General features: G+C 35.6%; 1 protein-coding gene across 1 annotated transcript in view; it reads left to right on the top strand.

Annotated features, from left to right (window-relative positions):
* The window catches only part of LOC141391779 (uncharacterized), a 104,372-nt gene extending 89,941 nt beyond the window's left edge, over positions 1-14,431 (top strand). The window contains exon 2 of the mRNA XM_073964475.1: positions 8,474-14,431. The gene's annotated coding sequence lies outside the window, so the exon portion shown is untranslated. The remainder of the gene's footprint in view (positions 1-8,473) is intronic.
* The last annotated feature ends 11,942 nt before the right edge of the window (positions 14,432-26,373 follow it).

Genomic DNA, 26,373 nt, shown 5'->3' with positions numbered 1-26,373 from the left:
GGTCCACTTCTCGAAATCAACTTATCGCCAAATTTTGATTTCAATAAGTCGATGGTTGCGTTCGCCGTATGCCACGTAGCGCCATCCTGTTGAAACCACATCTCCTCCGGATCAATGTCATCCATATTTTCAAACAAAAAATCATTGATCATGGTGCGGTAACGATCTCCATTGACCGTAACGCGAGCTCCGGCCTTATTTTTGAAGAAATAAGGTCCGATGATGCCACCAGCGTGAAAACCGCACCATACGGTGCATTTTTCTGGATGTAATGGAGTCTGTAGGGTCTCTTGTGGATTGGTCTCACTCCATATGCGGCAATTTTGCTTATTAACAAACCCGTTAAGCCAAAAATGCGCTTGTTCAGATGGACGATTATGTACGCCATACAAATGACGAAGTCGTCTATAAGTTGCGCAAATCGACGACTGATTTTCAAAGTAAATTTGGATAATTTCGTAGCGTTGTTCAAGCCTGAGTCTATTCATGATGATTTGTCAGAGTATACTGAAACAAATAAAAAAAAAGTTTCATCAAAATTAAATTTTTTGTGTTACTTTTTACAATTTAAAGTTCTATCTAGCTTAAAAAAACACCCTTTACAAAGGAGAAGATATGTAAACAAACTTTGGCCCGGGCCGACCATGTCATACCGTACACCACTGCCCCGGGGAATTAGCTTATAGCAAATAAAAATTCCTTTATGGAACAAATAAGCTTATTGTAAGAAATAACCTTGTCGAGTCTGCCACCTTATCACTAGACAGTGGAATTTTATGCAACCCCTATTTTTGATCCGATTAATATCAAATTTTTGGCTTCTGATTAAATTGCAATCGAAACATAAATTTTGCATATACAAATATTATGAATATATTATGCATATGCAAATATTATTTTTTGCATATGCAAAATTTATTCATTGTACATATTTTCGTATTCATTGTACATATTTTCGTAGCCCCGTTTTATGGGGGCCATATGAAGACGTGGACCTATACCGACAAATTTCAGGTTGAAAGTTTTATACCCTCAACGAAGATTAACTACCAAATTTCAGTCATTTCGGTGGGAAATTGAGGCCGCAACATTTAAAATACCGAAATTCGGGAGGTACCGTTCTATGGGGCTATATGAAGACGTGGACCTATACCGACAAATTTCTTGTGGAAAGTTGTATACCCCAACGAAAACTTAGTACAAACTTTCAGCCATTTTAGTGGTATATGGAGACCACAATCTCCAAAATACCGAAAATGAGAGTGGGGGGGGGTGTTAAATTTTCTATGGGAGCGATATGCAGACGTGGACCTACATACAAATTTCCGGTAGAAAGTTTTATACCTCCAAGGAAGACTTAATACCACATTTCAATCATTTCGGTGGGATATTAACACGGATAAAGCCACTGGTCGTGTAAACTTCACAAAAATGGTTGCAAAAATTTGCGTAAAACTCTGTTTTTTCGAATATTTTTGTGGGTTTTTTGCATTTTGCTTATAAAGCTTCATTTCACCTATGAATTTCCAAGCAATTGGCCTAAAACCCAAGCTATTAAAAAAACAAGTAAGAAAAGTCTATAGTCGGACGGAGCCGACCATGGGATACCCTATACCACTATCCCTGGACAATCGCTGTCCACGGAACTTCTTTTCAATGATTGTGAAAATTTAATTATCAAATATCAGACATGTAATGTGTAATACTTATGACCAAAACCAAAATGAAACCCACTTATGCAGTACTACTACTTCCGTTGTTCAACCGCTACGTTATTGAAATTTTTACCAATTCCACACAAAAGTTTCAGTCTATTTAACCCGCTAAGTATTATCTGATCTTCACGTTGGTTTGTACGCTTTTTCTTCATCATAAACTCAAACTTTGTTTAAAATTTTGCGGGTTATTATTTTGACCTACAGAGCCGCTACAAAATTGGTTAAAATTTTGTTTTTGGTCCATTTCATCCCCTGAACATTTCACGACCATCACCAAAAACGAATCATTTAATATTCTGGCCCGAACCCAACCTCCTTAAAAAATTCGTAACAATCGTTCCATAAATGAGGCCTTAAGCTTGTTTACAATTTTTCATGGACGGACACACATCGCTAAATCGCTTTATCTCGTCGAGATATGAATTTTGGCATAACAAATAAGGGGTTTAGGACGAATATTTCGTGATGTTACATAAACTTTTGGAGAGACAATATGTAGCATGGGATAAAAATGTGGTTCTCTACACAGAACCCATTATATATTAGGCAGTAGGACCGTTAACTAGCAAACACTTTATAGTCCGGTCAAAATAGACATTGAAATAGCAAAAATTCCCACAAAGCTGCAAAGCTGGTGGAGAGCTAGGGTTGGTCATTAGAAGCAACGTCCTAAAAGTCCCCATCGATCCCAATTGTGGTCTTTACAGATTCTACATAAAATCTATTATTCTTGAGATACGAGTCAATCAAATCATGATATGAACACATTTCCACACCACCTGTGAGGTAGTGCACTCGGCGCGTTTTTTTAATGTGGTTTCCTCTATAGTATATATATTTTAGTATATATATTTTAGTTCTAATCATATCCTTCTACGATAAACTCTTCTTCCATTTCTTCTTCCTCTTGGAGGTTTATAACACTGTGCAACAAAATGGAGGTGAACATCTGGGGAAGAGATAATTAATTTTGGTGATGAAATCCCTTGGCGAGTATATTAAGAACCACGAAGGACAGATCCGCCGTGAGTCGAACTTCCGCGTTATGGCGTGATGAAGTTTTTGCTAGATACCCTGTAAGGCATCAGGAATTAGCGTTATATCTTTGTTCACTGTTGCTTTAGCTTATTTTTGCGATAACATGTCTGTAGTAATGTGTGCATATTGTGTATTGATTGGCTTGCATCTTATGAACGGTGACTCATATTCAGACATCATGAGGAGCAAACTTATAGGAAATATTGTAATAAAAAACTTTTTCTTTAAACACTTTTTGGTAGGTTCTACCGTTTTCGAAATAAGTGTAAAATAATCGCGACAGATCAACTAATACACAGGTGCCGTAAAATTACTTAAAGTTTCTATATTGCGTGACTCATATCTCAAGAACCGTAGGTCCTAGGTCAATGGTTCATGGAAAATTTTGTAGTCTACAAATCTCTCCTTTGCATCGAAATGAAAAAAATATAGTTTCTGAGTTATGACCAAAAAACCAAAAAAAGTCCCAAAATTTGACCTTTGACCCCGAATAACTTTTTTTGCACACATGGGATCGATGGGGACTTTTAGGACGTTGCTTCTAATGGCCAACCTTAGCTCTCCACCAAAATTCAGCTTTGTGGGAATTTTTGCTATTTCCCCCTTATACGCATGTCTATTTTGACCGGACTATTTATTGCAATTTACATCAGAGGAAAGGTCAGTAGTTTTTTTCCATATGTAGGCTACTTTGCGAAATATATGTATACGTTCTCAAAGAATTTAAATATCGACCAAAAATAAAATTTTTATATTTTTCATACAAATGTTATGGTCCATTTCACCCGCTAAAGAATATCAGATCATCATTCAAAATTGTAGGCATCTTTTTCGACCTATACTCCTACCCGGTGCAAAATTTCGTGACTATTGATGTATAATTGCGACTTCTAGCGAGTTTATTATTACACTACAAACAAATAACAGAATATATTAGGCTGTAACTCTGTTATCTGATCATGCACACCAACATAATTGGCATCAATTGAAAGGTCAAGCGTTCCACTTTCAAGTATATCTCACTTGTCCGGAATGTCACTTCCAGGAATTAAGATATAAGCTGTATATTAAAAATTTTAACAAATTTCACACAAAAGTTTTGGTTCATTTGGTCCATACGCATTGATCGGACTATTATTAAGACCTACAGAGCCGCTGGAAAATTGGATAAATATTATATTTTTGATCCATTTCACCCGCTAAATATTTCACGGTCATCACCAATAAGAATGGGGATCTATTCTGATCTGAACCCGACCTCCATACAAAATTTCGTGACGATCGGTCCATAATTGCGGCCTGGAGCGTGTTTACAATTTATAATGGACAGATGGCTTTGTCATATACTCTTACCTTAGTTAAAATTTCGAGGCGATCGGTCCAATATTGCGACCTACAGAGCAGCTACAAAATCGCATAAAATGTATGTTTTTGATCCATTTCACCCACTACAAATTTCACGATCATCACTAATAACAATAGGTGTCAATTCTGGTCTAAACCCGACCTCCATGACTATCGGTCCATAATTGCGGCCTGTAGTTTGATTACAATTTATAATGGATAGACGGACGGACACACATCTCAAAATCGCTTTATCTCGTCGAGATATGATATTCATATATACCACATTGAGGGTATAGGACCAATATTTCGCGGTGTTACATGAATTTTTCACAAAACAAACTTATATTACCCTTTCCACATAATGGTGTAGGGTATAAAGACGTAAGAAAAATAAATATAAGTGAATACATTTTACAAAGCGATATAGATTGAGTCCGACTTGGTCAAATCGAAATTGAATTTAGCACCAAATTATTAGGACTATAGAAACAAATTCCGACAAAATCAGGTATATTTTTAAACTGAATTTACATTTATTCTTTGATAAGCATTACCTCGGTGCACACTGGTCGACTTCACCGATTTAGAGACAATCACTAACAAAGTAAATAATTGCGAAATGGTTTCATTATATCAATTACATATACTTATTGACTAAAATTGCATTTTATATCATACACCACATTTCATGTAACACCGCGAAATATTCGTCGTAGACCCCCCATGTTGTATACCGAAACTAATATCTCGACGAGATAAAGCCACTATGAGATGTGTGTCCGTCCGTCCATTGAAAATTGTAATCACGCTACAAGCAGCAATTTTAGACCAATCTTCACCAGAGTAAACCCCTATAGTTTTTGGCGATGATCGTGAAATATTTATGTCTGAAATGAACCACAAACAAAATGTTTATCGAATTTTGTAGCGGCTTTGTAGGTGGCAATGGTAGTACGATCGGCGCGAAGTTTTATTTATGGTTTGGGTTTACGACAGAGAAGTAGCTTGCAACTTAACGTGATAAGATAATATATAGCGGGTTAAATGGACCAGAACTTTTGTGTGAAATTTGTAAAGTTTTTAGTAAAATGACTATATCTTTATTCTTGGAAACTATGTTAAACCAATGTAATTTATATTTAGAGGAAAAACGCTTGATATTTCCATTCTGTTGATGTACGTGGTCATATAACAGAATTATACCACTACCCACAATTAAAAATGTGGGATCCCTGACATTTTTAATTGTGGGTAGTGTAACCTTACCCACGCTAGAGATCGCAATTATAGTTCAGTACTGACAAATGTTTTCACGAGTTAATAGCTTTGGTCAAGGATAGTGCCAATAATTGTTGATAAAGATCCGACAGTTTTTAGTGTGTAAAATTTATCATAACTTTTGAGACGAAAATATCCAAATTTAACTCTTAAACAGTAATTTAAATTCTGGGGGCATTTCGGACAACTTACGAAAACTAAACTTGAAAACCAACTCTTGACCTCTCACTAGATGCAAATTATATCAATGTAGCACTTAGATAAAGGAACAACTGTTTAACATCACGGTGCGCCTGAAAAACTTTAAATGGAAGGTGCTTACACCTGGGAAATTTGAGACATAGAAGATCAAATTCGGACAATGCACAGTGGTCCCACTTGTATGGGAAGGTGCGACAAAAATATTTCTAATCGTCGGATCGAAATGCTTAAAATAAGTAGAAACTACTTTAGCCAAAAAAAAAAAAATTCTCAGAAGTCAGCAACCATACGCATCAAAAAATCAGCAAACGTTATGGTCGTCTGGTTGAGTAAAGGGATTTTATGGTCTTCCTCTTATGAGTGAAATGTTATAATATTTTTTTAAGAGTTTCATAGTCGATCATTTGTTTCCAATCTCTTGACATAGCCTACATAAACGTTTATTGACCACGCACTAAATGAAAGTGTATTTTTATACCCTCCACCATAGTATGGAGGGTATATTAAGTTTGTTTTTCCGTTTGTAACGCATTGAAATACTCATTTGCGACCCTATAAAGTATATATATTCTTGCTCAGGGTAAAATTCTAAGTCGATCTGAGCACGTCCGTCCGTCCGTCCGTCTGTGGTAATCACTCTAGCATCCACAAAAATGGAGACAGGACGCTGAAATTTTGGAAAAATGCGTCTTTTGTTTGCAGGCAGGTCAAGTTCGATGATGGGCTATATCGGTCCACGTTTTGGTATAGCCCTCATATAACGTAACCCCCTAATTTGCGGTATTTTAACGTTTTTAGCTACATTTTCAGACCGATGTAGCTATAATTTGACATTTAGGGTTCTTAAATGTCAATAAACTTATATAACAAAAGTTGTGGACATAGGTCCACGTTTTGGTATAGCCCCCATATAACGGTACCCCCCGATTTACGGTATTTTGACGGTTTTAGCTACATTTTCAGACCGATGTAGCCATAATTTGACATTTAGGGTTCTAAAATGTCAATAAACTTATATAACAAAAGTTGTGGACATAGGTCCACGTTTTGGTATAGCCCCCATATAACGGTACCCCCCGATTTACGGTATTTTGACGGTTTTAGCTACATTTTCAGACCGACTTAGCAATATTTTGATAATTAGGGTTCTTAAGTGTCATTAAACTTATTCAACAAAACTTGTGGACATAGGTCCACGTTTTGGTATAGCCCCCATATAACGGTACCCCCCGATTTGCGGTAATTTGACGTTTTTAGCTACATTTTCAGACCGATGTAGCCATAATTTGACATTTAGGGTTCTTAAATGTCAATAAACTTATATAACAAAAGTTGTGGACATAGGTCCACATTTTGGTTTAGCCCCCATATAACGTTACCGCCCGATTTCAGTTATCTTGAGAACCAAAAATTGTCAAGAAAGCCCCCATATAACGGTACCTCCCGATTTTCAGTAATCTGATGATTTTAGCTACAATATTAAACCGAACTAGCAGTAATTTGACATTTGAAGTTCTTAGTGGTCACAACACCTCTCCATCAAAAATTGTCAACATAGGTCCATGTTCGGATATAGCTCCCATGTAACGGTACCTCCCAACTTTCAGTAATTTTGGCAATTTTAGCTACAATTTTTAACAGAACTAACTGTAATTTGACATTTGAAGGTTGTAGTGGTCACCACACATCTGCATCAACAATTTTCAACATAGCCCCAATATAACGATACTTCCCGATTTTCGGTACTTTGAGGATTTTACTTAAAATGTTTAACCAACGTAGGTCCATGTTTTTATATAGCCCCAAAACAAACCTCCCGATTTTCCGTACCTTAGCTTTATTTTTTGGACGAACTTTCTGTAATTTGAAATTTAAAAGTCAACAAAAATTCTGCAACAAAAATTGTTCATTTAAGTTCATATTTTCGTATAGCCCACATACCTCCGAACTAGCTGTTAATGACATTTGAAGTTACCACGTTATGTACCGATTTTCGATATTTTGAGGATTCTATCTAAATTTTTTAACCGAATTAGGAGTTATTTGACATTAAAGTCTCCCATCAAAAACTGTCAACATAGGCCCATGTTTTATTATAACCCCTATATAACAGTACCTCCCAATTTCTAGCCCACCAAAAATTGTCAACAGTTAGATATAGGCACCATAAAAAAGGGCCTCCCGAATGAAGCATTTTATGTACATTATCTGACATTTTAACGTACTCACTTAAAGTTGGGGACAGGAATGAATATTTTATGGTGGAGGGTATGAAAAGTTCGGCCCGGCCGAACTTAATGCTTTTTTACTTGTTCATATTTAATCACGTTCCTCCATACTTTTTCAAGCGCCGATAAATATACATCATTGTTCTTTTGTTTCTTGTTCTTCCGAACTATGCGCTTAAAGTCCCAAATAGCCATTTTGTTGTTCATTCCTCTTATGTCTTGTTCACAAATGACATTGTGGATTTTGTGGTTTTGAAATGAATGTACTCTATAAAACGTAAGCAAAATGTGTCTCTTTCTTCCCACCTTATAATTAAGTATAGAAATCTAAAGGTAAATATTTATCCCCTTGTGTTGTCCACACACAATTGGTGGTTAATTGATTGATGAAAGTCATCGTGTACTAATTCTCTATCTTAAGTATCTTTGTGGGAATGAGTGTAAAAAATTGAATAAACTTTTATCGCTACAACAACGCATTTGTGGATTCCAAATTAATGTTCAACCTTTTAAGAGTTAAACATACAAAGAATAAAAAAATAGAAATTTTGTTGTTATCAATCAAAAAAACATTTTGATCTTTTGTTAACAGACTTTCTTTATTGACAAATAAAAATTGTATTGTACTACGCCTATTTAAACACATATTTCTTTATTTTGCAGGTTTTCCGGAACACCAATTTGGATTTCGCCATAAACATGGAACTCCGGAACAATGTCACAGAATCGTTAATGTTATAGATAATGCTCTAGTGCGGAAAATGTATTTCTCAGCTGTATTTCTGGACGTGCAACAAGCATTTGACAAAGTTTGGGCTTACTTTATAAGTTAAAGAAAATACTTCCTGCGACTTACTATCTCTTTGTTAAATGGTATCTTCATGAAAGAAGATTATATGTCAAAGTAAATGATAAACAGTCGCGAATTTATAATATTCGCGATGGCATACCCCAGGGAAGTGTATTAGGTCCCATTCTATACACTATATTTACTTATGATATGCCCTGTATTGAAGGGGTAACTATGGCAACATATGCAGACGACACTGCTTTTCTATACTCTAATGAATGTAAAATTGAGGCTTCACGGATAATCCAAAGACAGTTACACATGTTATGGGAATGGTTAATTACTTGGAACATAACAATTAACACAATCAGACATGGAGATTGTCCTGACGTTAATTTAAATGGTTCGATAATACCACATTGTTTATCCGTCAAATACTTAGGCATACATTTGGGTAGAAAATTGTTATGGAAAGAGCATTTGAAAGCCAAGTAAAATCAGATAAACATGAAATTTAAAAAGATGTACTGGCTTCTTGGGGCGAAATCCGTGTTAAGTTTGGAGAATAAAGTTATGCTATATAAATCAATAATTAAGCCTATTTTGAACTACGGGATACGCCTTTGGGGTATCTGTAGCAAATCGAATATAAAAATTATTCAAACAGTACAATCAAAAATCCTACGAAGCATTACTGGCGCTGAATGGTATGTTACCAATAAAACTATACACAATGATCTTGGCATTCCTTTCGTAGAATCAGAAATCAAAAACTTCAGTACCAAATAATTGGATAGATTAAGCAACCACACGAATGCATTGGCAATTACATTACTAAACGAAAGTGATACTGTAAGACGACTCAAAAGATGTCATGTCCTAGATTTACCATTCCGGCATCAAACCACCACTTATCATCTCTATATTGGAATATATATGTATAGTTATCCTATTCTAAAGAAATAATAGGATCATCAGTTATTTCTGTCATTTTATTGTAAAATGTTATTTCATTTGCTTTATATTATATAATAGATTGCAAATAAAGAGAAATTAAAAAAAAAAAATTGCAGGCAAATTTTTCACATACATACTACTGAACCTTGTGTTTTATCGGTAAGTTGTAATAAGTACATTTTAATTATTTATGGTACAAACCACATTAACGAATTTAAGGAAAAACCAGAGAACTCAAAAAAACAGAAACTCTTATTATGTCACAATCAATAAAATGTAGGTTTAAACCCAATGTCTTCCTTTCCTGATGTCCTTATTGCCACAACAGCTGGCTTGTCAAAAAGTTTAAGGAAAAAATCTTATGTAAAGCCATTTATGAATAAGCAAAATTGTTCTGCAATTTAATTAAAAATTGCAATGGATATACGGATATTGATTAACGAAAGAATTATATGAAACAAGTGAGCCAAGGCTATAGTCGGGTCGGGGCCGACTATGCGATACCCTACATCACTACCCCTGTTCATAAGCTTTTGACTAATAAAATTCAAAATATTAAAATTGGGATAGCTTAGCGTGTTTGCTCTGAATGTCTACATTAACACAGGTAAATTTTTTTGAAACGCATCAACCCCCAAAATTTCGTGAGGAAACGATCAAAATTTCGTAGTGTGATTGCACAAAAATGGAAAAAGGGATGCATTACCGACTATTGCGATATCTCTGTTGTTTGACCACCTATGACAACCTACTTCACATCGTTGTAAAGGTGATATTTTCTACTTTCTTTGCCAGGTTTTGCGTTCGATATACCTCCTACAGAAGGGAGATATTAACTTTGAAAGAAAACGTTGTCCTTTTTCCAAATATTTTTGTTTGTCACATTCCGACCCCTGAATAATATTTGACCATTATCAAAAATCAAAAGGTTTTTTCCTCTGTGGGACCCCCAATAACACCCAAAATTTCGTGACGATCCAATTAAAATTGCGACCTGTAGCGTGATTTCCAAAAAAGTGGAAAAATGGGATGTATTACCGACTATTGCGATATACCACCTACCCCAACCTACTTTGCATCACTGTACAGAAGAGATTTCCTACTTTCATAGTCAGACTTTGTTTTTGGAAGATCCCCAACCGAAGCTGTGATATTCGTCATTATTATTAAAATCACAAAAATAAAAAGTTGAGTTCTATTAGCGGCTATTGTGATATATTCGTTGTTTGATCACCTACGAGAACCTACTTTACATCATTAGAAAGGCGATATTTTCTACTTTCATGGCCAGGTTCTGGGGTATACCAACCGTATTGAAGCTGAGATATTCGCTTTGGAAAAAAACGTTGTCTTTTTCTCCAAATAAGTTTTTTGCCCATTACGACACCTAAATATTATTCGACCATCACCAAAATCAAAAGGCTTCTTCATCTGTGTGACCCCCATTAACCCTCAAAATTTCGTGACGATCCGATCAAAATTGAGACCTGTAGCGTGAAAAGTGAAAAAATGGGATGTATTACCTACTATTGCGATATCTCCGTTATTTGGTCACCTACGCCGACCTAGTTTACATCATTGTAAAGATGGGATCTTCTACTTTCACAGCCAGGCTTTTATTTTGGAAAGTCCCTAACCAAAGCTGTGATATTCGTCATTATAATTAAAATCGCAAGAATGAAAATTTGGGTTTTATTTGCGACTATTGTGATATCTTCGTTGTTTGATCACCTACAAGAACCTACTTTACATCATTAGAAAGGCGATATTTTCTACTTCCATTGTCAAGTTTTGCTTTTGGTATACCCCGTATAGAAGCTGAGATATTCGCTTGGAAAAAAACGGTGTCTTTTTATCCACATAAGTTTTTTGCCCATTCCGACCCCTAAATATTATTCGACCATCACCAAAACCAATAGGCTTCTTCCCCTCCAGGACCCCCATCAACATCCAAAATTTCGTGACGATCCGATCAAAATTGCGACCTGTAGCGTGATTACAAGGTTTAGATGGACAGGCGGACGGACGGACGGACGGACTGACGGACGGACGGACACACATATCCAGATAGGTAAAGTTTAGTTTTTGTAGACAAACATTTACTATTAAAAATAACTGCAAAGGCACCTTTTATACGATTGGCTCTTTCTAAATTATATAAAGCGTGTTTATTAAACTTCAACAACTTGTTAAAATTAACGCCAAGGTATTTTGAATTTTCTTTAAAATCAATTTTGTTACCATCCAAAGATAAATCTAGTTTCTTACTTTCTGGTACCACTGTATATTTGCATTTACCTGATGCATTGCGAATGCACATGGCATTACTTTTTGAAACATTGATTTTTATTCACCATTGCGAATGAAAATTGCTAACTTGATTTAGATGCGTCAAGACATGTTGCAGAGCAACTGATGGAGATTCATCATGAGCATAAAGGAGTGAATCGTCTGCATAAAGTATTCCCTTGGACCCATTTACTTCCTGAGGAAAATCGTAAATCGAAATGTTGTATAAGTGGGGAGCCAAAACAGAGCCTTGTGGCACACCGCATGACATAGAACCCTCAGATGATACTACATTTCCTATCTGTATACAGAATTATCTCTCCTCGAGAAAGCTCTGGAAAAGTTTAACAATCGAAGGATAAAAACCAATAGAAATCATTTTATATAAAATACCATTATGATACGTCTTTTCAAAAGCCTTTTCAATATCAAGAGAAACAGCAACTGTGCAGTTGCGTTCTCTTAGATTTTGAATAATGTCGTTGTGAAATTTCAGATGGGCGTGAACAGTGCATATTTTGACATATTTGTACTAAATATCCTACCAAAATGGCTGAAATTTGGTATTAAGTCGTTAGGGGTATGCAACTTTACAACTGAAATCTGTCCGCATAGGTCCACGTCTTCATATAGGCCCCATAGAACGGTATCTACCGATATTCGGTATTTTGAAAGTTGTAGCTTCAATATCCCACCGAAATGACTGAAAATTGGTATTTAGTCTTCGTTGGGGGTATAAAACACTCCACCTGAAATTTGTCGGCATAGGTCCACGTCTTCATATAGCCCCCATAGAATGGGACCTCCCGATTTTCGGTATTTTGAAGGTTGTGGCCTCAATATCCCACCGAAATGACTAAAATTTGGTATTTGGGTTTCGTTGGGGGTATAAAACTTCCCACGAGAAATTTCTCGGTATAGGTCCACGTCTTCATATAGCCCCCATAGAACGGTACCTACCGATATTCGGTTATTTTGAAAATTGTAGCCTTAATGTCCCACCGAAATGACTGAAAATTGGTATTTAGTCTTCGTTGTGGGTATAAAACTTTCCACTTGAAATTTGTCGGTATAGGTCCACGCCTTCATATAGCCCCCATAGAACGGTACCTCCCGATTTTCGGAGTTTTGATGGTTGTGGCCTTAATATTACACCGAAATGGCTCAAATTTAGTACTTAGTCTTCATTTGCAGTATTAAACTTTCTCCCAGAATTTTTTCGGTATAGGTCCACGTCTTCATATAGCCCGCATAGAACGGTACCTCCCGATTTCTGGTATTTTGAAGGATGTGCCCTCAATATCCACCCGAAATGGCTGAAATTCGGTTTTAAGTCTTCGCTGGGGGTATAAAACTTTCCAACTGAAATTTATCGGTATTGGTCCACGTCTTCATATATCCCCCATAGAACGGTACCTCCCGATTTCTGGTATTTTGAAGGATGTGCCCTCAATATCCCTCCAAAAAGGCTGAAGTTCGGTATTAAGTCTTCGTTAGGGGTATAAAACTTTCCACCTAAAATTTGTCGGCTTAGGTTCAGGCCTTCATATAGCCCCCATAGAACGATACCTCCCGATTTTCGGTATTTTGAAGGTTGTGGCTGTGGTTATACATTTCTCTATTTTATTGACTTGTGTGAAGAGAATTTTAAACAGAAAAATTGTACACGTAGACATTTTTGTACCTATTATTGAAATATTTGTTGCATAAGAAAATATGTAAAATGCATAAATTTTGCATATGCAAAAATTTATGCATTTTGCATAATTTTGCATATGTCATATGTTTCGATTGCAATGTAATCAGAAGCCAAAAATATGCCCAGTCCCAAAATTTGACATGAATCGGACCAAAAATAGGGGTTGCCAAGATTGGAAAGTAATGAAATTGGCCTCAAATTATTGATATCATTACTACCACATTTTTTTGGATAGTTACAATTTTTGCAAATCTTCTACGCTTTTGGAAAATAACCATTATTCAGGCAATTATTAAACAAAATAGTTAAATATTCGAAAGCCTTGACGGGAAATTTCTTAATAAGGAAGTTGTATATATTATCCACACCACCACACCACAAGACTTCTTATTATTAATAACCCTGCCTGCATTTGGAAGTGACTCACGCACTCCCTCGCTAGGAAGTCACTCCGGAGACACGCCAAGGAAGATAGTTGTTGATTGATATTGCCTTCTTGTGATTACCTTTTATCGCGTATGGCGACACTTTGGAGTGACTTCTGAGCGACTTCCAAGGCGATTGTTTAAATTTATTTAATGATCCAGCACATTGAACAAATATAGAACAGTTTCTCTGTGAGTGTTAATTGAGACGGTGGTGCAGTGGTAAGCATACTCGCTTTGCACTCTGAAGGTCCAGGTTCGCTTCCCAAGTCAGGCAACATAACATCACATTTTTAAAATGGCAAAATTAATGTAGGTGGAAATTCCAAAGAATAATTTCCCTAAAAGAGCGTACTTAAAAATAAAAAAAATAAAAAATATAAGTAAAATGAAAAAAATTAAAACCGCCAATCCTCCTAATAAAAAACAAAAATAAATTGAAAAAAAAAATAAAAAAAAAATATTTTTTTTAATTCCAAGAATTATCGCGGAAACGATCTTCCAGAAGTGTCCCTGGAGTGACTGTCAAGACGACACGCCGGCGTGGTTCATTGCTTCACAACGGAGGGCACTCCAGGGTGCCTTCCGCGTCTATCGCCGCGACTGTTTCCATCGCCCTGGGCGACACGCCTAAGTCACTTCCGCGATAGCTTTTGCTTGCAGGGAAGCTTTACAATTTCTTGAATTTAAAGTTGTGAATGTAGAGCTGTTCTGTTTGTTCAAGGCACTGGTAACGCCATTAAAGACAGTCGTAGTATAAGGAGCACTAGATATGGTCTGATTTATCGTGTCATCTATATAGGATGTATTGCTATTTGGAGGATATCTTTGATATACGGAGGAAAAATGATTTTCAAGAACTTCTAACTTTTCATTTAAATCTGTTATGTTATTTCCATTTACCGAAATGTCCGTCACCTTTGATCTTTTCTTATTCCCTATAATCTGAAATATTTGCTTATATGTCCAAGGACCAGGTCTTATTTCCCAGGTCCACAACTTCCTGCCAACATTTAAAAAATGTCACTAAAACTTTATCTCTTGAACAGGGCAACCAATTTGGTCCAAACTTTGGATATCCTAATATTTTGTCCAAATTTAGTTTAACTTCTAAAATGGCCCATATCGGTCCTTTCCTTAAGGTACCTCCCCTACAGTAGTTCAACATTTGTGTCTAAGTCCAGTTTAGGGTATGTTCGAAGATTCTTTGGAAATGTATACCGATGCTGTTCGTTGTGTTCCTGTTTACAGCGATATTATGTTTTCCGTGGACAAGTCCATGCTTCCTGGCATACTGGTCCAAAAGTTATACGATGACCCACTGAAATGACAAGTGGGTGCGATATCTATCGAAAAGATATGACTCCCAAAGATTCACTTCCATCTACTGCTTTAAGTACCCCCTCCGTAACACTTTTTAACTTTAACCCTTATCCACATTTTGTCGGCAATTTCAAATGTCCAAAAAGAGCTCCAAAATTCTGAAAAGACCCTAAATACATTCGACCTGTCCGTAGATGAAAGTTTCAATACACATAAGCTGAGGGTACATATATGACAACATATTCTCTTGTCCGATGGGTACAATAAATACAAACATATTCGCGAGTTTATTAAGAAAAATAAAAAATTGCAATATTGTCAAATGCTAATTTTATGATCTGCAATGTCGCGATGTGGTAACAAATATCGATTTGATATTGATTTTAAATTAGATTAAAATTAATTATAAGTTATTATAAATGGCGCATGTGTCATTATAACAAATAAAGTTAAATAATGCATTACTGAACTTCAATGCATTTGGAGCGGAAATGCGGTGGTATTTTTGATTTTTGCATAAATTGCAAAAAATTATAACCATAATGGCTTAAATTTAAGGAATCATTCTTTGCAAATGAAATTTCTTCTCCTTATCCCCATACATCAAATTGTAAACAAATCCACTCTTGATTGAGTGTTTGGAAATAAATGGGGAGATGATGTTAATATCTCATTTTTTTCAGTTCAATTTTTAATTTATTTTTCATTCAATATTGTCTCATCTTATTCTGCTTAATTGCCAAGTAAGATGTTTTTTTAAATAAAAACATACTCTATTCCTTGATGTAAGCAATAGATTATAATAAAGAAACATCCAAAAAAGATGAGAGTTGAGGAGAAATAAAAGGTTGAATACAAAAGAAGTGCATACACAATTTGTATGTAGTAAAGAAAACTTTTTATTCAACAGAACATGAAAAGCCAAAAAATTTGTTTGTTTTATGAGAGTCTTATAAACATTTATACATACTGTTATATGCGTTATATGAAATAACTCCTAGATAAAAATGAAACTTCTCAGCCCTTTTGTAAAATTCAGAAATTAACATGTAAGAGAGTATGCCGACAGAGATATAACCTCAGCCATGGAAAAAGTAAAGAAGCAAACACAATACTTCTGACGTCTATAGGAGTTTTTTGAGTTTTTGGGGCCAATATCTTAGGAAGTATGGATTTGTCCCTGTCTTAACTAGGGCCGCATACGCAACATGTTGCAAAAAATTGGTAGTTATTATTCGGACATAATTCGCGGCTGTAAGAAATAATAACATGTACAACGGTTTACCTTACGTACTTCCCAGTATAGATGGTTCCGGCAGGGTTTTTGGAGTTTTTGATCCATTATCTCAGGATGTATAGACTTTCCCCCAAGAAAATTGCGATGTCGTAACAAGGCCCGCTGGAAGAACTTTTTGGGAAAGAAATTCAAAACGATATGAGACGAGCTGTTAAACTGCAATTTTCAGAAATGTGTGGGTACATTTCGAAGATGGGCTATATCGGTCCACGTTTTGCTATAGCCCCCATATAACGGTACCCCCCGATTTACGGTATTATGCCGTTTTTAGCTACATTTTCAGACCGATTTAGCTATAATTTGACATTTATGGTTCTTGAGTGTCAATAAACTTATATAAGAAAACTTTTGGACATAGGTCCACGTTTTGGTATAGCCCCCATATAACGGTGCCCCCCGATTTACGGTATTTTGAAAATTTTACCAACAAGTTTTAACCGAAAGATTTGTAATTTGAACATTTGAAATTCTTAGTGGTCGCCACACCTCTCCGCCAAAAATTGTCAAGAAAGGTCGATGTATTGATAAAGGCCCCACATAAAAGTACCTCCCGATTTTGAGTAATTTGATGATTTTAGCTACAATATTAAACCGAACTAGCAGTAATTTGAAATTTGAAGTTCTTAGTGGTCACAACAACTCTCCATCAAAAATTGTAAACATAGGTCCATGTTCGGATATAGCTCCCATATAACGGTACATCCCAATTTTCAATAATTTGGCAATTTTAGGTACAATTTTTAACCGAACTAACTGTAATTTGACATTTGAAGGTTGTAGTGGCCACCACACATCTGCATCAACAATTTTCAACATACTTCCCGATTTTCGGTACTTTGAGTATTTTACTTAAAATGTTTAACCGAACGTAGGTCCATGTTTTGGTATAGCCCCAAAACAAACCTCCCGATTTTCCGTACCTTAGCTTTATTTTTTGGACGAACTTTCTGTAATTTGAAATTTAAAAGCCAACAAAAATTCTGCAACAAAAATTGTTCATTTAAGTTCATATTTTCGTACAGCCCACATACCTCCGAACTAGCTGTTATTGACATTTCAAGTTCCCACGTTATTTACCGATTTTCCGTATTTTGAGGATTATAGCAACAATTTTTAACCGAATTAGGAGTTATTTGACATTAAGGCTCCCATCAAAAACTGTCAACATAGTTCCATGTTTTATTATAACCTTTATATAACGGTACCTCCCAATTTCTAGCCCACCAAAAATTGTCAACATACATAGTTAGATATGGGCACCATAAAAAGGGCCTCCCGAATGAAGCATTTTATGTACATTATCTGACATTTTAACGTACCCACTTAAAGTTGGGGACAGGAATGAAAACTAATTATTCCATTTTAGTTCAGAATATTTTATGGTGGAGGGTATGAAAAGTTCGGCCCGGCCGAACTTAACGCTTTTTTACTTGTTTACTTTGCGTTTTCTTTTTTGTGTTGTCTTTGTTTTGAGTTCGCAAAAAACTCAATTTATTTCTTGTGCAGATATATACAAATTTTACAACAAGATTAAAGTAAAATCCCTAAAATGTTGATGCAGCTATGTCTAAAATGCAGCTATTGAATGTGCACTAAAACACAATATATTGAAAGGAATCTAGAGAATAGTAGCCTTAAATATTGTTTTTGGTCAGGAAACGCCAAAATGCAGCTATGAATGATGCAGGTAACCAGAAATTACTGTACACAACTCTTCAGAAAATTCCATTGTGTTTAAATACCTTTATTACACTGTTTCAGGTATATTTGTCAACGACAATCTGATAAATATATTTGATGCGGGAACAAACTGCCCGTGTGAACATGGTTTGAAATATGTTTTGTAGAAGGCATGATACGAAATACCGCCTAAACAACGTGAAATAGTTATTTTAAAGGTCAGAATGTTTTGAAGAATTGCCAAGCACATTATTTAAAAGGATTTTGGAAAAGGTTACCCAACGGTTTAGCTGCTACTGACCAGAATTCCATAAATTATGTAATATATTCTACATTTCATCGATTTTGATGCATTAGATGCATTTTTACAATACAATACTAACATTACAAAACCACACGAGGGTTTTTGTAGTCCAATGTGTGCATTCTTAAGCTGCAAACTAGAATTAGTTTGCAAATCAGTTTTGCACAGTGTATTCATGAAAATATTGTGTTAAAACAAGTAAGAAAAGCCTAGAGTCGGACGTGGTCGACCCTGTTATCCCATACACCACTTCCTCGGGGCACTATTTTTCCATGAAATTTATTTTATTTTATTATAAACTGGACAGACGGATCTTTTTCTTCAAAAAATTAAAATTTGTATTAGGAAAATAAAAAATACCAAAGGCATTATAACTTGATTTCGGTGATTTTTACCGAAAACGGTGCCCCTGAACTAACTTTAAATAAAAGGTGCTTACACCTGGGAAGTTTTTGCGGATTCTGAAACTACAATGTTCATAGATGAGAAAAATCGGACATCTCAAAATCGATTTATCTCGTCGAGATATGAATTCTGGTATACCACGTGGGGTGCGTACGACGAATATTTCGCGATGTTACATTAATTTTTTGAAAAACAAACTTATAATGCCCATTCTACATTGTGTGGTGTTGGATATAATGAGCTAAGTTCGGTCTGAACTTGTTATACCCTTCACCATAACCTATGTATTCTGAACTTATATGGAATAATTACTTTTTTCTGTCAAGAAAGTACCAATGAACTCAATTTTAAGTGGATAAGTGTTTTGACCACTGGCATCCTCAAATATTTATTTATTTAATTTATCTCAGAACGTTAAAATACCGAACGGTACCGTGATATGAGAGCTATACCCACACTTGGACGATATATCCCATCTTCGAAATTTATCTACCTGCAAACAAATGACGCATCTCTGACGGATGCGCATAATCGACTCTGAATGGTACCCTGCTTGTGAATTTTCTACATTTTCGACTTTTTGACCATGAACACGAAGTTTTTTCTAAATAATATTTTCAGAAATTGTAGCCCGACACAATAACAATAAGTAGAAATTTCAAATAGATTAGGAAATATGAGCCCAAGAAAATATGCAAATTTTCCTAAAACAAAAAAAAAAAATAAAAACAAGTAAAAAAGCGTTAAGTTCGGCCGGGCCAAACTTTTCATACGCTCCACCATAAAATATTCTGAACTATAATGGAATACTTAGTTTTCATTCCTGTCCCCAAGTTTAAGTGGGTACGTTAAAATGTCAGATAATGTACATAAAATGTTTTATTCGGTAGGCCCTTTTTTATGGTGCCTATATCTAACTATGTATGTTGACAATTTTTGGTGGGCTAGAAATTGGGAGGTACCGTTATATAGGGGTTATAATAAAACATGGACCTATGTCGACAGTTTTTGATGGGAGCCTTTAATGTCAAATAAGTCCTAATTCGGTTAAAAATTGTAGCTAGAATCCTCAAAATACCGAGAATCGGTACATAACGTGGGAACTTCAAATGTCATTAACAGATAGTTCGGATGTATGTGGGCTATACGAAAATATGAAATTAAATGAACAATTTTTGTTGGCTTTTAAATTTAAAATTACAGAAAGTTTGTCCAAAAAATAAAGCTAAGGTACGGAAAATCGGGAAGTTTGTTTTGGGGCTATACCAAAACATGGACCTACGTTCTGTTAAACATTTTAAGTAAAATCCTCAAAGTACCGAAAATCGGGAAGTGTCGTTATATATGTTGAAAATTGTTGATGCAGATGTGTGGTGACCACTACAACCTTCAAATGTCAAATTACAGTTAGTTCGGTTAAAAATTGTAGCTAAAATTGCCAAATTACTGAAAATTGGGAGGTACCGTTATATGGGAGCTATATCCGAACATGAACCTATGTTGACAATTTTTTATGGAGAGGTGTTGTGACCACTAAGAACTTCAAATGTCAAATTACTGCTAGTTCGGCTTAATATTGTAGCTAAAATCATCAAATTACTGAAAATCGGGAGGTACTTTTATATGGGAGCTTTATCAATACATCGACCTTTCTTGACAATTTTTGGTGGAGAGGTGTGGTGACCACTAAAAATTTCAAATGTCAAATGTTCAAATTACAGATAATTCGGTTAAAACATGTAGTTAAAATTCTCAAAATACCGAAAATCCGTTATATGGGGATACCGAAATTCGTTATACCGAGGTACCGTTATATGAGGCTATACCAAAACATGGACCTACGTTCATAATTATTCCGAATATAAGTTTTTTGGTCACTAAGAACCCTAAATATCAAATTATAGCTAATTCGATCTAGAAATGCGACTTAAATCGTCACAATACCTGAAATCGCGCGGTAACGTTATATGGGGGTTATTCCAAAACATTGATCTATGTCCACTAGTTTTGTTATATAAGTTTACTGACAATTAAGTACCCTAAATGTCAATTCATAGGTAAATCGGTCTGAAAATGTAGCTAAACACGTCAAAATACCGTAAATCGGGGGTACCGTTATATAGGGGCTATACCAAAACGTGGACCTATGTCCACAACTTCTAATTTATAAGTTTATTAACACTTAAGAACCCTAAATGTCAAATTATAGCTACATCGGTCTGATAATGTAGCTAAAAACGTCAAAATACCGTATATCGGGGGGTACCGTTATATGGGGGCTATACCAAAACGTGGACCTATGTCCACAACTTTTGTTATATAAGTTTATTGATACTTAAGAACCCTAAATTTCAAATTATAGCTAAATCGGTCTTAAAATGTAGCTAAAAACGTCAAAATACCGCAAATCGGGGGGTACCGTTATATGGGGGCTATACCAAAACGTGGACCTATGTCCACAACTTTTGTTATATATGTTTGTTGACACTTAAGAACCCTAAATGTCAAATTATAGCAAAATCGGTCTGAAAATGTAGCTAAAAACGTCAAAATACCGTAAATCGGGGGGTACCGTTATATGGGGGCTATACCAAAACGTGGACCGATATAGCCCATCATCGAACTTGACCTGCCTGCAAACAAAAGACGCATTTTCCCAAAATTTCAGCGTCCTATCTCTATTTTTGTGGATGCTAGAGTGATTACCACAGACGGACGGACCGACGGACGGACGTGCTCAGATCGACTTAGAATTTTACCCTGATCAAGAATATATATACTTTATAGGGTCGCAAATGAGTATTTCAATGCGTTACAAACGGAAAAACAAACTTAATATACCCTCCATACTATGGTGGAGGGTATAAAAATCCTTTTATGTAACGAACGTAATCAATTCTTTGAAGAATACAATCAATTAAATAAAAATAAATAAAACATGTGTATATTGAAAGATAAAAACATTTTTTTAATTAATACATAAACAAAGGAACTGAAGGAGAAATAAAATGGTGAATATAGATGTTTTTAATAGACTGAATTATTTTAAAGAAAATTGGTGTGTAATATAGAAAATTGTTATTTTACGATAAGTACATATTGAGCAAGGAAATTGAAGCATGAAGTTGAATAGAACACGAAAAAAGATTTTTCTATTCTTAAAACGGTGTTATACTTTTAAATGTTTATGTACAAATATACGTAAAAACTTATATTATTATATTATACGGAATATAAACTGCTCGCTAAAATTGAATGTTCTCATCCCTTTTGTACAATTCACACATGCAATTATACACGAATAATACGCCACATTAAAAAAACACAATTGCAAATTGTATATTTTAAATTAAATTGATTGAAATATTCTTGACATAGAAGTATACGTTTAGAAATACAACGGATTATTTATTATTATTAGATATTCCCAAAAACTATGTTTGCAGCTTCAATTTCGATTAGGTATCGTTAGTCATTGTATTCAGCTGTCAGCAAACCCATTGTTACTTTATTGATTTTTTACGTTGACAATGACACTGTGCTTTTGTATCCTTTGGCGTTTTAACATTTAACAGCCTATGTCAATGTAACACTCTTTAATAAAGAAATTCAAAGTATAGAAAATAAGCCTTTTGTACTGTATTACGGTCTCTCTCTCCTACTACCACTTAACAGAAGATGGAATTTACAATCACAAACTGCCTGTGGTCAGAAAAAAGAACACATAGCAATATATATGGCAGACAGATAGACACGATACTTGAAAGTATCAATGTAATCACAGATTAGGACATTTGCAAGCAATACAGGGGAACGAAAGCACAGCAAGTTTACAGATTAGTAGCAAACCGCAAAAACCAAAATGCCACTTTAGAAGAGAGAAATGGAAGACATAAGTGGAATGTAGAAGAAACATTCAAGATTCAAGATTCAGTCACCATCAAAATGAGTTGGTGGAACTTAAATCCTGTTAGGTGTATAATTAAGGATTGAAATCTAGAAAACAAGTAAAAAAGTATCAGTCGGCTTTGCCGACAGAGATATACCCTCAGCCTATGGGAATTGAAAGTTTCATCTACGGACAGATCGAATGTATTTAGGGTCTTTTCAGAATTTTGTGACCCTTTTTGGACATTTGAACTTGTCGACAAAAATGTGGATTAGGATTAAAGTTCAAAAGCGTTGCGGAGGAGGTACTTGAAGAAATGGACCGACACATGGATGTGGATCTTATTTCGGGAGTCATGTATTTTCGATAGATGTTGCGCCCACTAGTCATTTCAGTGTGTCATCATACATCTTTTGGACCAGTACACCAGAAAGCATGGACTTGTCCATGGAAACCATAATATCGTTGTAAACAGGACCACAACGAACAGCATCGGAATACATTTCCAAAGGACCTGCACATAGACACAAATATTGAACTTTTGTGGTGGAGGTACCGTAAGGAGAGGACCGATATGGGCCATTTTAGATGTTAAACTAAAGTTGGACAAAATATTAGGAAATCAAAAGTTGGACCAAATTGGTTGCCCCGTTCAAGAGATATCGTGCATACCATGTTAGTGAAATTTTTTTAATATTGGGGGAAGTACCGGAAATTGTGGATTACTCATCTTCTAACTGAAACTAAGTTTCGACAAAATATGACGAAGACCAAATTTTGGACCAAAACGGTTCATCAGTTCGAGAGTTATCGTGCTCTCCAGCCACTACATATGGTGCCATAGGGGTTTTTTTACAACTTTCGGGCTGTTTTCCCGAGAAGTATGGACTTGCCCCTGAACAAATTTTTACGGCAAAATGATTCGAGAGCAGGTCTTAAAGTGAACTTGTAAGAAATTTTGTGGGGGAGGTACCTGAAGGAGTAGACCGATATGGCTTGTCCTCGAACTTAAACTTAGTTTTAACAAAATATTACCAAGGCTAAATTTTGGACCAAATCGGCAGACCTGTTCGAGGGTCATCTTGTGCCCCAACCAAGGCACATGGTGTCATAGGGTTTTTTGGGACTTTCAGGCTGTTTTCTCAGGAAGTATGGACTTGCCCCTGATGAAATTTAAGCCGTCGTATAGGGGACAGTGAATTTAAGTTGTTACAAGGAAAATCAAAGTGATTCGAGATCAGGTCCTAAACTGAGCTTTTCCGAAATTTTGTGTAGGAGGTACCCGAAGGATTGGACCGATTGAAACCTCATCTAGGTCTGGTAGACTCCTTACACCCTTCAAGAGTTATAGTGCGCACAAATTTTCCGAAAATTTTCGAACTTTTGTGGGTGAGGTACCGAAAGGAGTGGACCGATATAACCCATCTTCGAACTTTAACTAAGTTTGGACATAATATTACGAAAGCCAAATTCTGGACCAGCTAGACAGACGGACCGACTTGACTAAATCAATTCCAAATTGTCTGAAACGGATTTCGTCCAGACAAAGTTGGAGTCTAAAACCATTTTTTCGATGAGACACATTTTGCCCGTAGGAAAGTGCTGAGGGTATAAAAATGTTAAGGTATTGGGAGAAAGATTTTAACCCACTTAGCGCCCAAAAATTTTTTTAGCGTAAAATTTTGTATGAAAATTGTTTAAAATTATTTTTTTTGAGACTTTCTAAGCATTTCCTAATAAATAACTTTTTTCTCTAAAACGAATAGTTTTCCTGCAATCGGGCTTTCTTTCAAAAGTGCCGAAAACTTTGAATGGTAATATAGGTGTATTCTTACATGACAATCCCTTGGTTTTTGATTGAGCAAATACTCTTACTACATTCCAAACAAATCTGTGAAGTAATATGAATGTAACATTTTTGATTAATTTTTTATGGCATATTTACATTTTTCATCAAAAGTCAAATATTACAAAAAAGTCGATTTTTTTGAATTGCTTGCGTTTTAGACCAAATGCGTGGAAATGCGTAGGACAACTGAAACTTTATAGGCGTAGAATGACAGATAACAAAATTCAAAAAAAACCCCACAAAAATATGCGAAATAACCGAGTTTTATGTCAATTTTTGCAACCATTTTTGGTGGGATTTAAACGACCAGTGGCTTTAAGTGAGTTAAATAAACTATGTGGAACACCTTCAGAGACAGATGCCGTTCTGTCCCATATTTATGAGTAAAGTCAGACTCTCAATGTAGCTCAATGTAAGATCCTTTTTAAAACCAAGTCTGAACGCTGCTCGATCCTAGTTCGACTCCATTTACAGCGAAGCCTTTGCTCTGGACATTTAACCATCATTGCACTCAGGGGTTTTGAAAAATTCGAACAAATGTAAAATTCTTGTTAGGTAGCAAAACACTGAACTTCTGTGTTCAAGGTAGGAAAGAACTATTGTTTTTTTAAAGTTCAACCAAAAAAGTCTTACGTTTTCACGAAGCTTATATCATAAGAGCTTCATTTGACAAACAAATGTGGAATGTCAAACGATCAAAGCATAACTCTATGGCCTAATTCTAAGCGTATATTTAGTCAAGTAAGCAAAGCTATAGTCGGACAGGGCTGACCATGCGATACCCTACACCACTTCCCTGCGAATTAGCTTTCAGAAAATCAAAATTCCTTTTGGACAAATAAACTTATTGTAATAAATAACTTTGTGGAGTCTGCTACCTTATCACATCAAGTTTAAATAACAATATAATAATTGTTCCACAAACATCCCAGAAGGGACAGCACCACGATTCATATTACATCAATGATATGGGGCCTACAGTTTATCGCCGCGTGTCTGAAGACAACATTTGTAAGATGTTTTACATGACAAATATACTCCTTAAATGTCGCCAATATTACTGAGGGGTATTTTGCCATCTTTGGAAATTTGATGTTGGCTGGCCGGAAATCGAACAGCCGACCTTCAGCGTACAAGGCGGGTGTGCATACAATTGTACCACGGTGGCACCAATAACAAATTTTACCATGGAAATTTGAGGATGTTGAAATATAGCTGCACTCTTTGGCACAATATTATATTTTTTTGGTATTGATCATATTAAATGTATAGGACGTCCATTCTTTAAAAATCAGAAAATGTAAAATTTCCATGTTATGACATTTCTGGTGCATTCTTGGTGCAATGGTATAAAATTTTCAACGGTGGCACAATACCTCTCAGTAATGCTGGCGACATTTCCTGAGTATCTCAGTCATGAAAAACTTCCCTACAAGTGGTGTCTTAGAACACGCCGTTCGGACTCGTCGATAAACAGTAGGACCCATATCATCAGACAGCGAATCCTATGCAAATACATATATGGTTAGGAATGTCGTAGTGGTAATGTAATTTGACAAAAACTCGTTTTATAACAAAATAAAACGAATTAGTCTGGACCTAATTTTTTGCATATTTTGACATATTTGCATAAAATGAACATATGCAAAACCATAT

Source organism: Musca autumnalis, unplaced genomic scaffold (genome assembly GCF_047663935.1).
Source record: "Musca autumnalis isolate F117 unplaced genomic scaffold, ASM4766393v1 scaffold_10, whole genome shotgun sequence".
Classification (NCBI taxonomy): Eukaryota; Metazoa; Arthropoda; class Insecta; order Diptera; family Muscidae; genus Musca; species Musca autumnalis.
The sequence above is the reverse complement of the archived record's forward strand: the minus strand, read 5'-3'. Positions and strand labels throughout refer to the sequence as shown.